At 40.0% G+C, this 19,611-nt stretch overlaps 1 protein-coding gene across 1 annotated transcript in view; it reads left to right on the forward strand.

Moving 5' to 3' along the window:
- Positions 1 to 3,129: 3,129 nt before the first annotated feature.
- The window catches only part of ST6GALNAC5 (ST6 N-acetylgalactosaminide alpha-2,6-sialyltransferase 5), a 113,796-nt gene continuing 97,314 nt past the window's right edge, over positions 3,130 to 19,611 (forward strand). Inside the window, exon 1 of the mRNA XM_030953486.1 lies at positions 3,130 to 3,344. The gene's annotated coding sequence lies outside the window, so the exon portion shown is untranslated. The remainder of the gene's footprint in view (positions 3,345 to 19,611) is intronic.

The raw sequence follows: 19,611 nt of genomic DNA on the forward strand, positions 1-19,611 counted from the left end.
GGTTGTGCTACACATGATCCCTAACTGTCCTTTTTTGAAAAACACTTCTGCCTCTGGAGAATTCTGGAATTTGGGTGTGTGTGAGCTGGAGATGGAGGGAAGCTGTCTGTTCAAAGGGAAGTGTAGGCTGTGCTAACACATCTGCTCGAGCCCTTCTGTTTGTTGTTCACAGAGTAACCAGACCTCTGGGGGCTGCTCAGTCCCTGGGCTAGCAGCTCTCATCTCTCCTCAGGACTGGCAGAATTTGGGAACTAGAGAGTCTGGGTTCTGAGACTGTGTAAAGTGAGCAAAGGAACTGTCAAAAAAAGAAACATTAAGATTTGGCTTGTTTTGTCATAAAATTGATCTAAATCTGCATCTTTGTATGGGGGATTTAAATCGCAATCAGCTGGCACTCTTCACTGGCAAAAGGAAAACATTCTGCCAGAGAATTTGTGATTAACTCTTCTCCTGTCCAGAGGAGAGCTATCTAAATTAATTGTCTTTGACAGGTGAGGTCTGTCCTCATTTTGGTACAGGAGATAAGGTACTGGTTACGACACAACTGGGTAGATTTGCACAGCTTTTTAATTACAACAAAAGCACTTATCACAAATGTCTTGTAAACTGAATGTCAACAGTGCTTGGATTGCAGCTGCCTGGCCTTGGGGTTTGACAGCTTCCCTCTTTAGTACATGATGAAACATTATCCTGCATTCTGTGATCAACTTTGCCTTCAACCTGTTTTTATAGTGCCTTACAGTTCATCAAGCCCTACTGCATAGGCCTTAAAATAAGGCAAATCAGATCAGGTGGGTCTCACATTGCCTTTTTTGTCAGCACTCTAGAAAAGATGCTCAGTTCATTGATGTGACACACTCCAAGCTGCATTCTTCATCATCTTAGTGCCCTGATTGATGAAAGACACTTGATGTATGGTGATGTCACCGAGTAAAAAGTCTGATTGCTGCTTTGTCCTGTGTATGAGTTCTGCAGAACTAGGAAAGGAGCTAAGCAAATGCTTTCCCTGAACATACTGTATACAAACCAAAAATCTTCCAGCACCTATTTTGCAGGATAAATCCACATGGTACAGTACAAGCCCCATGCCATGCAGAGATAATCCTCCTGGTTCTGAATGAACAAAATGTGCCTGCATACAAATGGCAAACCATTTGTTATGTTTTTGCAACGAAAAACATGAAAAAAATCTGTCAGAGCACAGCCTTGCAGCTCCTGGTTTCTCTGGCCTGTGCTGGGAACAGGCAGGTTGAGTTACTTGGAATTGTGAATCACTTGATATTGTGTTGATTAATTCACACACTCACATACACACACAAAATGGCATGGTAAAAATGTCATACACTACAAGATCAAGTCACTGTCATGTACTTTTTTTCTACAAGTGTTGTGGATGGAAGGGGAGATGGCAGAGTTTATACTCACACAACTGGCTGAAAGCTTTATACAGTAAGCACCCTGTGAACATCAAGAGATTGTGAAGGGAATTATTATGAACACTATAATGATTTTAGTTTTTGTTATTTCTTCATGCTATCTTGAAAGATCAGTTATTTTCATCAGCACCTCAAAGATTCTTCCCCAAAAAAGTACAAAGCAGACTGACAAAGAGTTTCTGAAAGTGGTTTCTATTGCATAGAAAAAAAGAAGCAGTGGGAATTTAAGAAGGGCAGAGAAATAGTGAATATTTAAACTAAGGACATTGAGACCTAAAATTCCAGCACTTTATGTACTGCTCACTGGTATCAATGGGAGAACATACTTAAAGCTTAGTACAGGATTCAGGGATTCTTTCATATCTGCAAATGACACAGAAAAAAAAAGAGGCCAGTCTTTTTCTAGTGTGAAGCCTTTGTTTTATCTTTCATGATACTTGAAATGGCAACCAGCTTTAGTGATGGTTCAAGTGTCAGAATTCACTTTCCCCCCCTCCAAAAGAGGATGAGGGAGTCAAACTGCACCATTTTTTTAAGGGCAGCCTTGCAGTCCTTGGGAGTTTTAAAATGTGGAAAATACTGTATTCCTTTGAGTGTATCAGTGGTGAATGGGATAATTTAACAGCACCTTCCCCTCTCAAGTATTTCTTTTCTTGAATAGATTGTTATACAGGAAGGGTTGAGGATACAAAACTTGAATCATGAAAGCATGTGTATATGCTGAAGAGATATTACAATGAATTATAAGCTCTGGTAATAGTTTAGAATCCAAAGGGCTGGTGACCTTTGCTTTTAAAAACATGCTTAAATGTTATCATTCTACAGCACCGTCTTCTCCACTCTATCTTCTAAATGCTTTTGGACACACAGACCATGGGATTAATTATATACTGCAAGCAACAATTCATGAATATTTAACACACTCATTTATACTTAATGAATAAATTTGCATTTTGACAGTGTTATTTAATGTGGTTTAAGGAAAAACTGCTCATTACCTTTCAATTTTGTAGATTAGGAGAATGTAATTGGAATGATAAGGTAGGAGAGAGGCTGCATGATTGTTTCACACGGTTTGTTCCCACAGGTTTTTTGATCACAACGGCTCCGTTTGGTTTGTTCGGGGGAAGTTTGCCCGTCTCGGTTACTTCATCCCGCTCCCTTCGGAGCAGCGAGGGCTGAGCTGGGAGGCAGCCCGGCCGGTCAGAGGGCTCTGGGCAGGGCATTCCCGGGCCGGTCAGAGGGCTCTGGGCAGGGCATTCCCGGACTGAGAGCCGAGGGACCCTGCGCTGGGCTGAGTTGGGAGGCAGCCCGGGCCGGTCAGAGGGCTCTGGGCAGGGCATTCCCGGACCGAGAGCCGAGGGACCCCGCGCTGGCCGGGGCGCTGCTGGAGGAGCAGAGGGGTCCCTGGCACAGGGCAGACAGAGCCTTGTGGCGGTGCCCGGGGGCTGCGGTGAGTGCGCTGCAGCCCCGGGGGTGGCAGAGGCTGCTCTGGAGAGCCCTCCCAGCACCTGCACCCAGCTCGGTGTGAGCGGCTGCCGGCCCGGGGCCGTCCCGTCGCCCCGGGAGAGCTGTGTGTCCTGGGCGGGGCAGGCCGGGCCGGTGGTGCCGGGCCCCGCCGGGCCCCGGGCCTGCCCTGCCCTGCCCTGCCCTGCCCGCAGCCGCCCGGCCCCACAGCCCCGGCAGGAGCCGGGCGCTGCAGGGCTCGGAGCTCAGCCCGTGCCACATTGCACGAAGTTTTGTTGAGTCGGGTTTTTCCCCAGAAGGCTTGGTTCTTTTGAGAACGCTCTGTAAAAAGAAAGAAAGAAAGAAACAAACAACCCCAACCCCCCAAAACCCGCAGTTCATCGTGCATCGAGACCTCGGAACAGACCTCTGTACATTTCAGCAGTTCAAAAGGAGGAGGAGGTAAAAATATAAATTCCTTTCTTTCCTTTCGTATTCTTAATTTTTAAGTCTATCTCGTGATTTGTAGGAAGGGGAAGCAGTGAGGAGGAGAGGCAATTTGCTTTGGTTTTGTTTTCTGTCAGCAGTCCTGATATAAAGACTTTGTCCCATTTAAATTTCCTGGATTTTTTCCCCATTATTTCAATAGGGCTAACTACAAAACCTTTGTACGTGGGTATCTTTGCTTTACCTTTTAAGCATGTATTTAATCAACTCAAATGTTTCCTTAGGCATAGAGATACTATAAAGATTTCTTAGCTAGTACTAATTAAAAGAATCTAAAATAATCAGAAGTTAAAAAAGAATATCTCAGGACATGGTCTCGTATATTTCTGTATCTGAACAGCAATAGAAGAGAATGTCCCCAGGTTCCTAGTCTTTAGTACCAAGGGTTGATTTTGTAAAACGGTTTTTTAAATGGGTTAGAATTTGCTTCTTTAACAAAGTAAATGCATTGTTTCTGTTTGTCATTTTGAAGTGCCATATGGTGGCAGATACTAATCCACAATATGTTGCCACAGTTCTCTCTGATCTCTCTTGAAAAAAACGTAATTACACAAATGGAGACTTGACCTTTTATTCGGATTTAATGGGCTGTTTTCTGGGCACATTTCTAACAAAGAGAATTGCATGAAATGTTATTTTTTAAGTTGGCTATATACATGTTGTCTGGGAAGGGAAAAATCTTCAGGCCAGAATCGGGTTGTTCACAAACTCCCCATTCAGCACGCAGAATAATGACATCTTGATTCTCACAAGGGGGCTCTAGAAATAACTTTGATGTTAAGCAAAACAAAGATTTGAAATGTAAAAACTGTGTTGATATCCCTCTCCTCTGGGCAATGATGCATAAGCAAAGATAGCCCATCTTTGACATGCTCTTCATCCTATGGGAATATCCCCACACAATATTAATAGAGTGGAATGTACCAGATGAAGCTTGGATCTGCATTTTGGTGTTCTTTTCCCTTAAATTTTGTAAGACTTGAAATCTTAGATACTACTGTGACTGCATCCACAAGCTGAGAGCTCATGATTTGCACTCACATCCCCAAACTGCCTGGGCCTCCATCATGATGCATCTCCTGATCAAGAATTATGTTTCAGTCTCTCAGTGACTTAATGTAGTTCTGGTTTTAATATATCAAAATAATCTAAGCTCCTGGTGGGATATATGGGGCAAGTCTAGGTGGACTTCCTGTACATGTCTCATTTTTATTTACTAGAAATGGAAAGGGTTTGTGCCACAGCAGGTTTGTGCAGGCACAAGGTCAGTTGTTTCCTAGAGGAGGTATGTGACCATTGATGTGCCTGCAGCTGGTGCTGATGGGCTGTCACAGGCTGGGGTACACAAAGGTACCACAAAGGACAGCTGCAACACTGCCCATTCCTCTTGACTGGGAACAGGTTCTTTTCCTGCTTGGGAGGAGGGTTTGTAGCCCTGCTTAAAGGTTTTTTGTTCCTGTTTTGGTCACCAAAATGGTTGATAATGTTGACAATGTGTGAACAATAGAACTTAAGGTTCATTATTTTGCATAGTTTCTTTTTGATACGTGCATTACGCTTTTGGTCTGGAGTTTGATAGCCCCCAAAACAGTTTTCTATCTGGAACACAGGATTGCTATCTTAGGATATTTCTGAGATATTTGTTGCTGAAAGTGTGTGTTCCTTGCTACCATTTTGATAAGGCAGGAAAGCAATAGAAGTCCTATCTTTAAAACTTGTCTCATTGGGAAATCTTGAGTTTGTGAGTATGGTGACTGATTATATGCATCACAAAACAAAAATGCATAATTGAACAGCAGCAACTGTCTGAAAATAATCTACTATTTCAAACAGTTGAAGGCTTCAATGTGACAAGTCACCAAGTATTTAAACTCTCTTCCCATCATCAGTCTACATGCTAGCTTGATAAAAGCTGTTAGCTATGAATGCATGAAAGAATCCTTTTTATTACTCCCATGCCCTGCCTTTAAGTATGCCTATAGTCATGTTTGATGGGACACAACAGGCACTAGATCAGATATCATCAGGCCCCCATATAGCTGTTTGATTTATTTTTTTTTTTCCTTGGTATTAAAGGTTTGAAACTTCTGGGAACAAAAAGAAGATTCAGGGTACATTAGGCTTGTCTTTTGACTTTGGTGACTCAAATTTACTTGCATAATTTAACTCAATAATGTTTTGCTTGATAATGTATGTGAACTGGGAAATGAACAAGTAAGAAATCTATATTTTTTTCTGAATTTTATTCCAAATTTACTTATTTCTGTTGAACAAATCTGTCAGTTGTATATCATATATGGGGAAACCCATATATGATGTTTGCTTTGGATTTTACAAAGCAGCGCTCCTCACATCCGAGTTATGAAAAATTAGTACATTCATAATCTGTAATGTATAAGGAATAGTAAGCATCCAACTTGCTGGCTATAGGAATAAAGCCTGGGGGCATATTTAATTGACTCAGAGTCAGACATATTTCTCCTGTGGGCAGAGCGGTAACTTTTCTGAGACACAGAAGTCTCTCTCATTTGTATCTTGTGCCAAGGATCTTTAAGCCTCATGAAAACCTTCCTCTCTGGAGCATTCTTCCTTCCACTACTGTATTTCCTCTTAACAAGGTATTGCTCTTCTGCTGTTAATGTTAATGAGAGTACTAAACTCTCTTCATAAGAAAATGTTTGAATTAATAAAGACAGTGCCTTTGCTATTCAGGATCAGCCTGATTCCTTGTGCAGAGATTTCTATGGACAGTTTTACAGATGCCTGTATTTGGCCTGGCCAGGGGCTCTCTGGAAACTCTACAGTTTCAGGGAGCAGCATAAATACTCTAGTCGGGCTATCTGGGAAAATAACACAGTAAAATTTTTTTCCAGTATATTATCTCAATCTAAAAATGTTGACACCTGAACAGAACAAGTGCTGCTACATTCATTTATAATGAATTAACTAGGCTTGCCTGAGCTTTTGAAGGTTATGTGACTGCATTTATTGATCTCATTTCACTGGTATCAATAAGAGCTGAAGTTTCTTGTTACCCCATAAGGCCATTCATGCCATTGTCTCCCAGATTCATTTGAAGCTTTTTCTTTGATCTAGAAAGCTAAAAAATCTGCATGAGTCCTTAGAAGAAGCTCTGTCTGATATGATTGCTCTGTTTATTGTCAGTGAAGGGACACAAGCCATAGCCCTATTACTAGCTCTGGGAGAAATGAAGTCTGGTTAGCAGTGGATTTGTCCTTAACAGTCTGCATTTCTCCATTGATTTTGCTCCACATTCCCCATGCCCCTTAAAAATCTTCATACACTGTGTCCTCCCTGTGTCCTCCATCTTTTTCCACACTCCCCCCTGCCTCTCTTGCCTATCCCATGTATATTTCCAGAGAGATTTTCTGTTGTGGTAACTGAAGTTAAGGTGGCTTCAGAGCTTCTTCACATACTCTCTACCACCTTTTTTCCTGCCCGGTGGTCCAAAGAAAAGATACTTTGGCTGGTTTAAAGTTATGTGTAGACTTCTGGTCCAGTTAATAAATATGTACCCACTCACTGTTTGCTGCTTCCTCCCTCTGAGCAAACTGAACAAAAAGAGACAATTTAAACTGCTGCTGCCTTTCCTTCATTTAAAGTTCTAGAATGGGCTCTCTCCTATTATCTGGCTGTTGAGCTCCATGAAACTCATGCCTGTATTTGAGACCTTTGTTTTTCTGTGAAATTAGTTTCAAATTACCCAGTGAAATCCCAAGTTACTTAATGAAAGTAGACAGGCATGCAAACAAGCAGTGTGTCTGTGATAACATGAGCTTTGTTTGCATTGGGACATTAGGCTTACGCAAAAATAAGTGGGAAGATGGAGGCAATAATTTATTATTCCAGTGGACACCTTTTCTAACTTTCAGGATCAGTTATAAGGCAGATTGCTGGTTTCCCCTTTGGTCACAGACATGGATGGGCTGAGGGGAGGCAGCAGTGAAGCCGTTGGAGGTTTTATCACATTTTGTGGCTTTTTTTCTCTGTTTGATCGTATGACAGGTGTCAGTCATTTGTTTTTTAAGAGGTTGTCTTGGCACCTGGCGAACTGGAGGTGCCTGTGTTTTATGTATTAGTACTAGAAAAATAAATCAGAGGTAAGAACAGAAGCAAAGTATGCAGGGAGACATTGTGTGGCAGAAAACTATGGGAAGAGATTTGGAGAGGTCTGGATTGCCAGCAGATGGGGAGGAGAGGAAAGAAAAGAGCAGCCTGACCTTTCTGTGGTGCCCTTCTAAGAGGTCAGAGGAATGAAACAATAATGGCAGCCTTCTGTATCAAAAAGGGCAGCAGGAAGAGAAGGGCAGCAGCAGAACTCAGCTACTGCTGTATAGTCGATTAACATTTGCTGCTCACAATCCCATAATTTTTCACTGAGTAGGAGCCAGGATAAAAGCCATCCTCCTCAGTGTCCGTTTCCCAAAGTGAAATCTAATTAGTTAAATGCTTAAAAGTTAATGAAGAATACTCAATGTCAGAAAATATGTTCTAGTGTAAGTGCAGCCCTCTCATGCAAGTGCTGGTGCTGTTGTGAGCTCAGATGATGTAAATAACACCTCAGTGCCAGGGCTGTAACAGGCCATGGAGATGGCCCTTGGCAAAGGGCCAGGACGATGCTATGCAAAAACATCCAGTGATCTCTTTAGGGGCTCAGCTCCAGTGTTAATGAAGGCTCCCCATAGACACATACGTGAAAGGGTCTTGTGGAGTTTGTGTGTCATCCCCATCTGTACTGCAGAATGCTGGACAATAAACCTGAGAAGGTGTTTTATCTGGGCATGTGGGATGCATGCATGCCCTGCTTTGCTTTAGGACTGCTGCTCATACATAGGTGCAATCTAGCTTGAAATACTTCCCCAAGAAATCAAGGGGAAAAAAACCTGAGAATTGTCTGATGAGTTTCAGATATCACTGGAGTTCCTGAGTTGTCCAGCTGCAAGTGCATTTATTTGACAGGTAAATACTTGATGCTTGAATACAGAAGTTGGAATATTACATTTTGAGCGCTCTAATATCTCCAGATGAAAATTTCTGCTGCAGGACTAAAATTCAATATTATGTAATATAATATTTTGCCCCTACATGGTGAAATTTCAGCACATTCATCTCTGGAAGAGTTTCCAGGAATTATTATGCTTCTCCAGGAGATGCATCAGAAAAAAAAAAAAAAAAAGTCTTTGAATCAGACAAAGGAAAACCTGTTAAAAAGAAGTATTGGGTGCAATAGTACCACAGAGAACAAGGCCAGATTGTGTGTGGGAGTACATCAGCATTGCTCCATAGAAGACAAATTGATGATCTGGACTGAATGTTGAGTCCTACAGGGATCTCAGGTAATTTCTTTCTGAGCCTCTGTTCTTCTGTCTGAAAGCTGGTCGATTGCACCTTAACAGAATCTAAGTATTGTAATTTCAAATATGTCCTCTTCTTACAATAAATACTCATGAAAATTAATTTCAAGCTCTGTTTTGTCAAGATCTAAATACAAGTAATATCCAGCTAGGATACAGGCAAAGCACAAAGCCTTTTCTCATTATAGTTATCAGAAACACTCTAAAAAACTACAGTAGGAAAGACATTTTTTGCTATTTTGATCTGTGAGTAATTATATAAAATAGAAGGGTTTATTTTAGAGGAAGCTACAGAATAATAATTCTGTGATTTGAAGAGAAAGGAACAAAAGGTTGTAGTTGGAAAAATGATATTTTTTCTTGAAGAAAAAATGTGAAAGAAAAATCAGCTTCCAGCAAAGGAGCTAGATGTGATTAGAAAAAAGATGTAAAAGTGATCCCTAAAGAGTGAAAAGTAGAAACTGTTCTAAGAGGTGGCTGAAATGTAGTGAAAGAATCAACTACCAGGCCTCTCTGGAGGAGTTAGTCATAGCAAAGTGCTGAGGAAAAATGAGTATACTAGAGACTTGATGTGTAGTAAGTATTCAGGCTCAGATAAATAGTCACATTTCACAGCCTTTGCAAGAGTAGCTCCTGTGAATATTTTAACATTAACCTGGTGGTCACCTGTAAAAGCTGTCACTGTATTTCCTATTCTCTGTACTGGGTTGTTTCGGTTTTTTATTGGCAGCTGTGGTTAGTGTGAATTAATTAGGAATACTTCCTACTTCAAATATGCTTGAGTGGATTTGCCACTATGAGAGAATCATAGGACTGATTTTGATTCAAATTTCATACCTTTTTACTTAAGTAGTGCATGGGAATCAGATCATCTGCTGTGAGGAGGAGTCCAGGAAGGGTTCAATGAGATAACAAAATTCAGATGTTTGCATTTCCCACCAGTCCTTCACCCCAGTGCCAGCTCCTGTATCTCTGAAAGGCTTCCACAGCCATGTTTTGCCAAAAGAAGTGGTCCTGGTGCTGGGCCAGCAGTGAGCAGGGACTGGGGCACATTGTGGAAACTTAAAGCAGCACAGAAGGACCTCCTGCTGCTCTGAGGTGGACTAAATAGGAGCAGGATTAAACCAGGTATGTGGGGTGGCTGCAGATGCTCCTTCATGTCTGATCACCTAGCAATTTTTAGAAGGTACCTGAGGATCAGTAATGCTAGGTCTGTGATTTTGGATGGAAAACCAGTTTGAAAGCTTTCAGAAACCATTGACCAGTTAAAAGATAGGAGATTCCCATTCTCCCTTTTGTGGGTTCTGGAGAAGTATGTAAGTACTGCAGCTGCCTTATGTTAGACTGGTTTTGCTAAGAAAACAAAATTTCTGAACCCATTTCTAGTTTTAAAGATTTTGTCAGGTGTGGTTTTTTTTGTTTTGTTTTTTTTTGTGTGTATGTCTTAATGGCACAGTTTACAAAGACTGGTAGAACACTAGTTACAATCACCTGAAGTTGACAGCATTTCTTCTGCTGTACAGAGAAACTCTGTGGACTTCATTTGGGACTTTTGTCTTGGCCAGTCAAATATTTTGAACAGTTTTTATCATTTGGATGAGATATGAAATTAGGAAAGGAGCAAGTCATTGGCTCAATGTGGCCACTTTTAATTCTTGAAACCAGGTCACTCCCATAAATCAGGTAAATATATTTTATTAGTACCTTTGTTGTTAAGATATTGATATTTCTGTGGCTTGCTCGTGGATTTTTTAGTGAGTATTTAATGTTTGAATGGTGTGAATGGATGTCTAATCACATGGTATTATTCCTGTTCCTTGAGTGGATGCCCACAATGCTTTTAATCAGAAAATGAGTTTTGGTAGAGCCTGTTAGGCAATTACTGCCTAAAAAAAAGAGGAGAGATGGCTCAGCGAAGGGGAAGGGCACAATATTCTGTTTGTGTTCCTGAATATTGCACATGAAATAGCAAGGACTGCCTGCCTACCTCACTGTTAGCTTTTAGTAGCTGTATTTAAGTTATCTTTAGCTTTTTTTCTCTTTGGTGCCCTTCCATGCTCCTCTTAGCCCTACTCTTTACAGGGAATTTCAGAGATGAAGCCATAAATTTTCTGACATGAGGTCTATTTGTGTGTGAATAGACTTAGAGAGGGTCCATGAACATTGAAATGGTCTTCAGAAGGTGAAAGCAAAAAGCCATTTTCCCTTATCCTCACTCTCTGAGGCAGATGAGCACACTCAGAACAGCCATAACAAGGGTATTTCTAAAGTTTTTTAAGAACAGTTGATTAATTCATGAGAGCAGATTCTCAGTTGGTGTAAACTACATATTTCATTCATTAATCTTGCTATGCTGATTTTCACTGAGAACCATCTCCATAATTTTCAGAATATCATCCTACATGTTTCTTGCCCAGAGTGCTGTCTCACAGGATGGTCAGATATTATGACAATGGATGTGGTATAAATAGGCAGAGACAGATCTCTGAAGGGATCATTTTGAAAGAGCCAGATGGCAACAACCACGTTTATTTTTTCCCAGTGTCACAAATATGCTTTGCAGTAGGGTTGTGCTTTTTCATTCCAAATGAACCCAACCAAAACCCCATGTATCTTTTTCCATGTATATTTCAGTTCCTCGGGGAGACATCTATGGGCACAATTATACAAAGTCCAAGCCTCATTTTACTGATTTACCATCCAGGAAATGCAGTGACATAACCAGATTGCTTATAATTGTGGTTTTTTAATTGGCTTCCTGAAACATTAAAAAAGAAACAGTGAAAAGCACAGTTGCTGATATAGGGTCCCATGCATACCACTGCTTTGCATGAATAAGCCTCTGATTAATTCTGAGATCCCTTAAAACACATCTTAGTCATCCTAAAATCTAAACAACTTTTCTGTGTTCAAATTAACATCCACATCACTCACTCAGTACTTTGCTCTTGATATTTCTTCCACTTCTCTGCCATTTTTTTTCCTCTTCTGTCAGGTGGTAGAAGTTCATACCTTCTCCTTGATAATTCTGTGCGTAGGAGACAATAGCTTCCAGATAAATAAAATGAGTTTCTCTTCCCTACCATGTCTATAGCCAGCTGAAAACTTTTCTGTCTGTAGAGGAGGTAACACTATGCTATCCAGAGCAGGTGTTCTTTTGGTACTAAGCAGCACGCTTAAGTCAAAAGACTCATTAACTGAGGTGTGAGCACGCTGTATAAAATTCTGGATTTTTAATCTTCATACCAGACATGGGACCATGTGTGTGCCTTTTCTGCTTTTGCCAAGTTTTTACTAATGATCATTAGGAAGTACAGTTAGATCCAGCATTTTTCAGCCTCAGTCTTCACTGTCTTGTTGAGCATTTTTTACATAACAAGAATTGCTATTTATAATGTTATAATGCAGAAGGGGAGAATTTCCAGAGGGCAGGTTCCCGCTGAAGCATAGCTCCTTTTCAGAGGAGGGAGGAGAAACCCAGGTTCCTTTCACCTGTCCGCCCTTGGTGGTTATTTGCATTGACCCTAAGGTGAGGCTACCCAGCTCACATGCAGGAAGGGCTTTGCTCTCACCCAGTGTCTGCTGTGGGAAATGCCTCTCCCCAATCTGTAAAGTGTTTTGGAGACTGGGATCCTGTGTGGGGTGTTTGCTTCTCCCTTCTCGCTGTGAGTTCACATTCCCCTTTCACGAGGAGCTGCGTGGGCAGCAGAGAGATGCTCAAGCAGCGAGGAAGGTGGCAGAGGAGCCAGAGGGCTCACGGCTGGCAAGGGCAGCCTCAGCCCTCCTGTTCTCAGCCTCAGCCTGAGCTGTGCCCAAGGCACACGACCTGAGCTGGGTGGGAAATGCAGGCTCTAGAGCTGTCTTTGTGCCAGCTCTGTCAGGTGATCACACTACGAGCTACCTGATCTTTCAATGTGTGATACTGGCCTGAATGTGGCAGGCAGTGAACTGGGAAAACACAGGGAAATACATTTTTTATTTTCATACTGTTGTCTGAATGGGGAGACAAGTGATTTGGGGATTTTTTGTGTATTTTTATTTCTGCTCAGGGGAGGTTTAGGGCCATTTTTGATCTGTCTTATGTTTGGGGACAGTAAAATAAAGGAAGCAATAAGCCTCTGTAAATACAATTTTCTGGAGTACAGTGGCAATGATACTGATTAGTGATAAGTGCACTATTGTTCCTTGATATCTCTATGAAGTGGAGGCACAAGTATTTTGCTCCCTGGTGATCACTCACTTGAGGATAACTTTTCGTAGGAATTTATGCTCAGCTGCATTCTGCCCTATTTCCTGGTATTTTTGGTAAATCAAACTAGTGCCTTCAGCACGCTTGCCTTTGTACTTTGAATGGATTATCATTGTAGAGATGACAAATCCTTTATACAAATTTGAAGGATAAAAACTCTGTATGGCTTTTATATTCAAATTTGTTTACAGAATGATATTTGCAGGTAACTCTTTAAGTCACTCTCTTTTTTTCTTTTTATTCTTTTTTAGGTGATGGTGTAGTCAGTAGCTTGTTCTGTGCTTGGAGGTGTATTTATTTTATTATGTCCATTATTCATGATGGTTCTGTACTCATGCTGTGGGAATCTGCTGCATTCATTAAATACCATTTCATAAAATTGATGGACTGTAGCTGGCACAAGTTTATCTATAATATTTTCAAAGAGACTATATCATTTAACCAGCTTGTAAGATAAGTTTATAAGTTTTAAAACATACACAGATTTATTATGCATTTTCTGTTTGCATTGCTCTGTCACCTCCATGATCAAGTCCAAATGCCTCTTGGAGGTAGAATTTCATTCTATTTTGCTGCTGACATGCAGCAAGCCCTCTTTAGGATTTCCTCTGCTGTGTGACATTAAACATTCTTCTGGAAAAATACAAAGCTTCCTATTCTTGTAACTATTGCATTCTAACTTAACTCCTTCTTCTAGTTCTAACAAGAGAAACTTCATTTTCTCTATCAAATACTTGTGATGCAGTTTCAATGCTGCACACTCATGTCTGTATGCAGGCATTGTTTATGGTGTAAAGGTGAATAAACACTACAACACAGAGAAAAGTTACAAAGAATTTTGAGAAGCCTCAGGGTTTCAGTTTTGTATGCACATAAAGGGGAAAATTACTGTTGTTGTTATGATGGTCTAAGAATACAGATAAGGCAAGGTTTTCAGGGAAAAGTAATATATATTATTGTAACAGCTATTACAATTTTTGAGGGGGGAAACCACCCCTTACTTGGCCTTGTGCACCCAAAGCTGGGCTCTTTGTCCTTACTTTGTTCACTTGTATAATAAAGGATATGCCTCTCCATAATGTGTCAAATTCACATTTTTCATAAAAGCTGACCTTGCTTTTGTATTCAGCAAGTACAATTTTCTCATAGCCACCAGCATTTTTTCTTTTTCTGTTGGAAAATGTGCATTATAATAATGAAGTAAAAGGTACATAGCAAGGAGATTGTTATTATAGTGGACAACACAAACATGATGGCTTCTGCACTCAGCGCTGTAAAAGTAAATTGCAGATGGTGGGAAGTGCTGTGGTCTGATTACTTTAATGAGGTAATACATTAGCTTAAAGTATTGAAGGTCAGGAAGTGTAACAGAAACCAGCAACAAGTATCATAATTGATAATCATTAAGAAATTAATTTAGCCAAAGAGAACTATTTCTAAACAAAAGTGAAGAGCAGAGGGCTGTAGACCTGTATGCAATTTTGCAACGACCTTGTCTCTAGGAATGTTTTATTTGCATGTGCCACTCCTCCTACAGACACAGTTACCATTGTTTCTCCTTATGCACATTGGTCACAGAAGTCTGTCCATTAAGAATCAGAAATACAGCAAATGCAGGATCAAAGTAGATTCTTGAACACTGATGGTTAGTAATTTAGTAGTTTGTAAGAATTCTCATTTCATCCAGATTATTTTGTTGGTCAGACTTTTAGATCTAGAAATATGCTCTCGATTCTGTGAGTATACAAATCTACTTGACATTTCACAAATGCTGGAATCTGCTAGGCTGTTCTTTGTTGGGTATGAATTGGTTTTGTTATGCTTTTCATTAAGAGATGTAGGAATATATAAAGCAAAGTACAAGACAATTATAATAGTTTGCTTTGCCCTGATGCACTGGAAGACATGACAGAACCAGAAAGCCTAGCAACTTCAGCTTGTTCCTGGGCTGGTACTGAGGTAATAATCACAAACCATGTTTGGCAAGGCATTTTTTAATCCTTGGGACATTTTTTGCTCAAAGACTTTAGAGCACTAAAAATCTGAAGACAAGAAAATTCTTTTTGATCGATCTTGCTTCACCTTTGATTCTCATTCTGCTTAGCAACCTTGGTCCAAATAGATCCCTCCTGCCTTTTCTTCTTCCAGTTAGTTCTGCTTCCTAGTTGCAATAAAATGGATCTCACTTTTCAGACAGTGAAAACTCAGAGTTTAGGTAGACAAACTGCAGCTTTCAGAGTAAACCACAGGAGAATATCACTTCTTTCCTGTGCAGGTTGCTTTCTGAAGTCTGCTCAAAGACTTTACTGCTTGGAAACTCTCTTTCATTGAGGATGAGACACACAGCTGAGATCCCACAATGACTCTCAAGTTTGTAGTGCTTTACATGGTTTCTCTCTCCTGTCACTGTACGGATGGTTTAGTCCTAAATGGAGCTTGTAATGCAACAAGCCAATGACAAAGCATTTGCCTTTAGCTTTCAGTACACAGCTATCATCTTTCAAAATGGACAAGTCAGAAATACTGATCTCAATGGCAGAGCACTCCTGAATGCTTCCCACAGTAAGCAATGCTTCTACTGAATTTCATTATTTTACTTTAGTGACCCAGCAATAAAGAGAGCTTTAATTACTTCCATTGTAACCTGAAATATGATTTGCCTGTCAACCAGCCTACAGGATTGATGAGTTTATGACAGGTGAAGAGTTTTGCACTGTAAATACTCCACAGTGCTTTCCCATGATTTACAGCTATGTCGTATGTGTATCATATGGTGCTGTTAATTTCTGAACTGATCCTGAGCTGAACTGGAGAAGCTGAGCTTCCATCTCATTAGCCTCTTTTTTTTTTCCTTTTTTATTTCTTATAGCAGTCAAAATAGCAGCACATACAAAACACTGATAAGAAACATTTCAGAAATGCAATGTAGTTATATAGTCAGTTTCCAAAACAGTGTTTTTGAAGACTATATACCTGTTTTTCTTTCCATTTCTTGTCTTCAGTCAAAAGGATGGTGTATTACTGGTTATTTAGTGCATTACTTTTTGTGGTATAATGCTGCTTAGAAAGATCTGCAAGCAGCCTAAATTTGATGGGAATATGCAAATGTCATGCAATACAATAGGCTGTGCTAGGAAGAACACAGACAGTGGATCTCAGTTTTATAACAAGGTAGTTTGTTGTTTTTAATGAGGCCACTGGGCAGAATAAAAAGGGTGTGACTTTTTTTTTTTTCACTCATTGCAAATACATCTCTCTGATCTCCCTTATTCTCTTATCTTTGGATGAGCTAGATTATAATAGGACCCCTCAGAATCCTTTGTATTTTTTGAGCCTTTCATATCTCCTATCTGAGAAATCATCTTTTTTCTTTTATAACAGACTTTCTAACGTAGCTTTCTAGCTGGTCTGTTAAACAGCTTTTTCAGATCTATTCTGTTTGTCCAGTAACTGACAGAACCTGGTCTGTCACATTTCCCAGTAACTCTCCTACAGACTGAAAAGCATCCTGCCTCAGAACTGCACTCATAACTCAGTGTGCAGACATTACCACCTGCTTCCCTATTTCATCACTCGTTGGCAATTACATGACTCATGCATTCAAATCAGGGAGAAACAATTCTCATGAAATTTGAGTTTACCCAAACTTTCCAAACATTTTCTGATGTTTGCAGATGTACTTTAAGTTTGTGAAACTTTGGGAGGCGTGATTTGTTTTTTCTTTTAAACAACAACATCATGGTGCCAGTCCAGTTCTAAAGCACAGATGAATGCAAGTAATGCCCTTGTCTTATAAATAATATAGTCCAGTTGCACTCTCAAAAAATGCAGCCATGCATAGAATTCCCTTTTACTGTCTGGAAAAAAATACAGACAATCATAAAAAATATGTGAGCTAATTATTCATAATTATTTCCCCAAAGTAGTGAGAATTCAGAGGTTTATAATTTATTTCAATTAGGAGTTTGATGCTGTATTCTGGTGACAGGAAATGCTTAACTTCTGATGGACCAAACCTGAGAGAGTCTGTTACATCAGCCATTTGATCTGATGTTTCCCACTCATCATACTGAGTAGCTAATGGCAGGAATATTGTGGATATTCTGCTCAGCCCATTTAAAGCCTTTCTTCACTACCCACTGTGCTTTTCACAGACACACCTTTGGATGTATTTTTAGTCATCTTGACAGAAGTATCTTGCCTTGTATAGTTTCTGTCTTCCAATTTAGTAACACCTACATAGGTGTGCACAAAGCAGCTTGGATCCAAAACACCCCCTTAGTGTCACAGCAGGGATTCACATTTGACCAACCCTGTCCTGCTTCCAGATCTGAGCTGGGATGTCTGTGTGGTGCTGGGCCAGCCTTGGATTGCACTGATTCACACAACTGTATTTCAGTGCACAGTTGCCCCAGCGCAGTAAGTGGAATTCCTTCTGTTTTTTTTTTTTTTAAGAGAATGTTTCTTTGCAAAGAACCTCTTGGGAAAACAGGGCAAATCCTTGGTTAGCAAGCTCTCATACTCTGGTAACATTTAATTTAAAGGTTTTCTGTAGAAAGAGGATACTTGTAGACAGTCTACCACGTAATGAGACCATATTTGGAGCAGACAGATGGAGCTAAATGAACCAGGAAAACCTACAGCTCATTTAAAAAGGTTTGCTGTATCTGGAGAATTTAAAAAAAAAAAAAAGGAAGAAAAGAAAAGGGAAGCTTTATAGCGTCCCTAATGTATTGACTACCCGAATGACAATTTTTAGAATTCAGGAATCAATTATATTAGCACATTCAAGAAGATTAAAAATTACCCAGTCTTGTTTTATCCATTGCTGTAGTCCTTGTATTTTTTAACAGTGACTTTCTGTACTATTTGAAAGATAATCATGCTAGAAAAAGCACACATTGTAAGAAGTTTCAGAAGGTATAAGAGCAAGGGCTTTCTCTCTGAAGGATAATGAGCAGAGGGGCACCCAGATGAATATGTACAGCTTGTAAAGAAAAAAAGCACAAACTCCTCTCAGCAATTTCTGAGGAAAAAGGAAGTTAGCAAGAACGAGAAAATTGATATAAACATACTGTCTGACTCATACAAATGCTGAATACCAGCAATTAAAACATTTAAAAGATGGCACTGCATGTTAATGCTTCTTCAAAGACAGTGTCTATTCTTCTCTAGTCTTGTGTAATATGCATCATCTCTGAGAAGCTGAAAAGTTTGTAGGGAGGTCTTCAAAATACTGTACCTCCTTCTGAATGAATCATTCCTCCCAGAGATAGTTAACTATTGCCATCTCTTTGCCATAAACCAAATGATAGCCTAAACTCAATTGTAATAGCAATGTGGTTTTCTCTAGCATCATTTCAGAGCAGGGAACCTGAGGATATGTTTATTTATTGCTTGGTGAGCAAATATATTCTCAGCAGATGACAACTGAGGATAACATCCTGCTTTAATGGCATTTTTTCATGGTATGTTTTTTTCCACTTTCCTTCATATTCACCTTCTTGTATTTTCTATTTACTGGTTTCTGATGTGCAGATCAACACTAATCAAACAGGCTATGCTTTTAAAGCTCATTCTTAGTCATGCCTGGGTTGAATGTGTGAAAACACCACCTTCCCAGCCAGAGACACCACGGATACACTGCAGTCTAAGGAGAAATCTCATGTTTGAGGTACTAACAAAACAGCCACTCACACACTGCAGGATGTAACTATAATTTGCATGCTGATGCAATGCACTGCCAGTGTAAGTATGGTCTGAAACCTGTAGAGCAGTATCTTGGGGAAGATGAAGGAAACAAGGAAGAAGGGTATGTGGGGAAAGCGACATAATTTATAGCATCACAACATTTTGTCTGGCAGGCATGCTTTAGAAGTGGTGGTGTGAGTACCACTAACTTCAGGGTACGCTTACAGGTAAATATAGTTTCTCTTTCAGGGTGATTATCATACTGTATTTTCTCACTATATCATTCACAAGTCATCTATTAATATAGATATCTATATATTTTAGGAATAAATAAACAGCCTGCATTTCAGAAGTAAATGAGTTCTGACTCTGGACAAGAAATACAGGGTTATGTTTACCTTAGAGCTCCTTAGTGGTCTTTGCTATCTCTAGAACATGTTTCTCCATAGCCTATGTGGTCCCCACTCCTGTTCAGCAACTGACACTTCCTGAGGAAAGTTTGCAGGGAATATGTGTATATGGAACCAGTTCTATGGAGTAACCAAAGCTTGTAACAAAAGTGCCACAGCACAAGGGGGACATTTGGTACACATTAAAAATAGCTTGATTTTCATTTCATGTTGCTTTTAGACAGACATCTATTTAAGTCAGTAGGTCAATCTCCAATTCACCCTTTCATTCTCAAAATTAATTCCCATGCTAGGAAACTAAGCCAAAGCTCAAAGCCACTTTTCCATACCCATGTTCACACACTGGCCTTGGGCCTAATTACCTACTGAGTGATCACTTAGAGCAAACAGGAACATTTTTATGGTCCCTCATAGCAGTTTTTCCACTGCTTTGAGCAGCCATAGCTACATAAAACAGGCAAAGTTAGTCCCAGAACCTGAACCAAATACACACAGAT

The sequence above is a fragment of the Camarhynchus parvulus genome, chromosome 8 (genome assembly GCF_901933205.1).
Source record: "Camarhynchus parvulus chromosome 8, STF_HiC, whole genome shotgun sequence".
Lineage (NCBI taxonomy): Eukaryota > Metazoa > Chordata > Aves > Passeriformes > Thraupidae > Camarhynchus > Camarhynchus parvulus.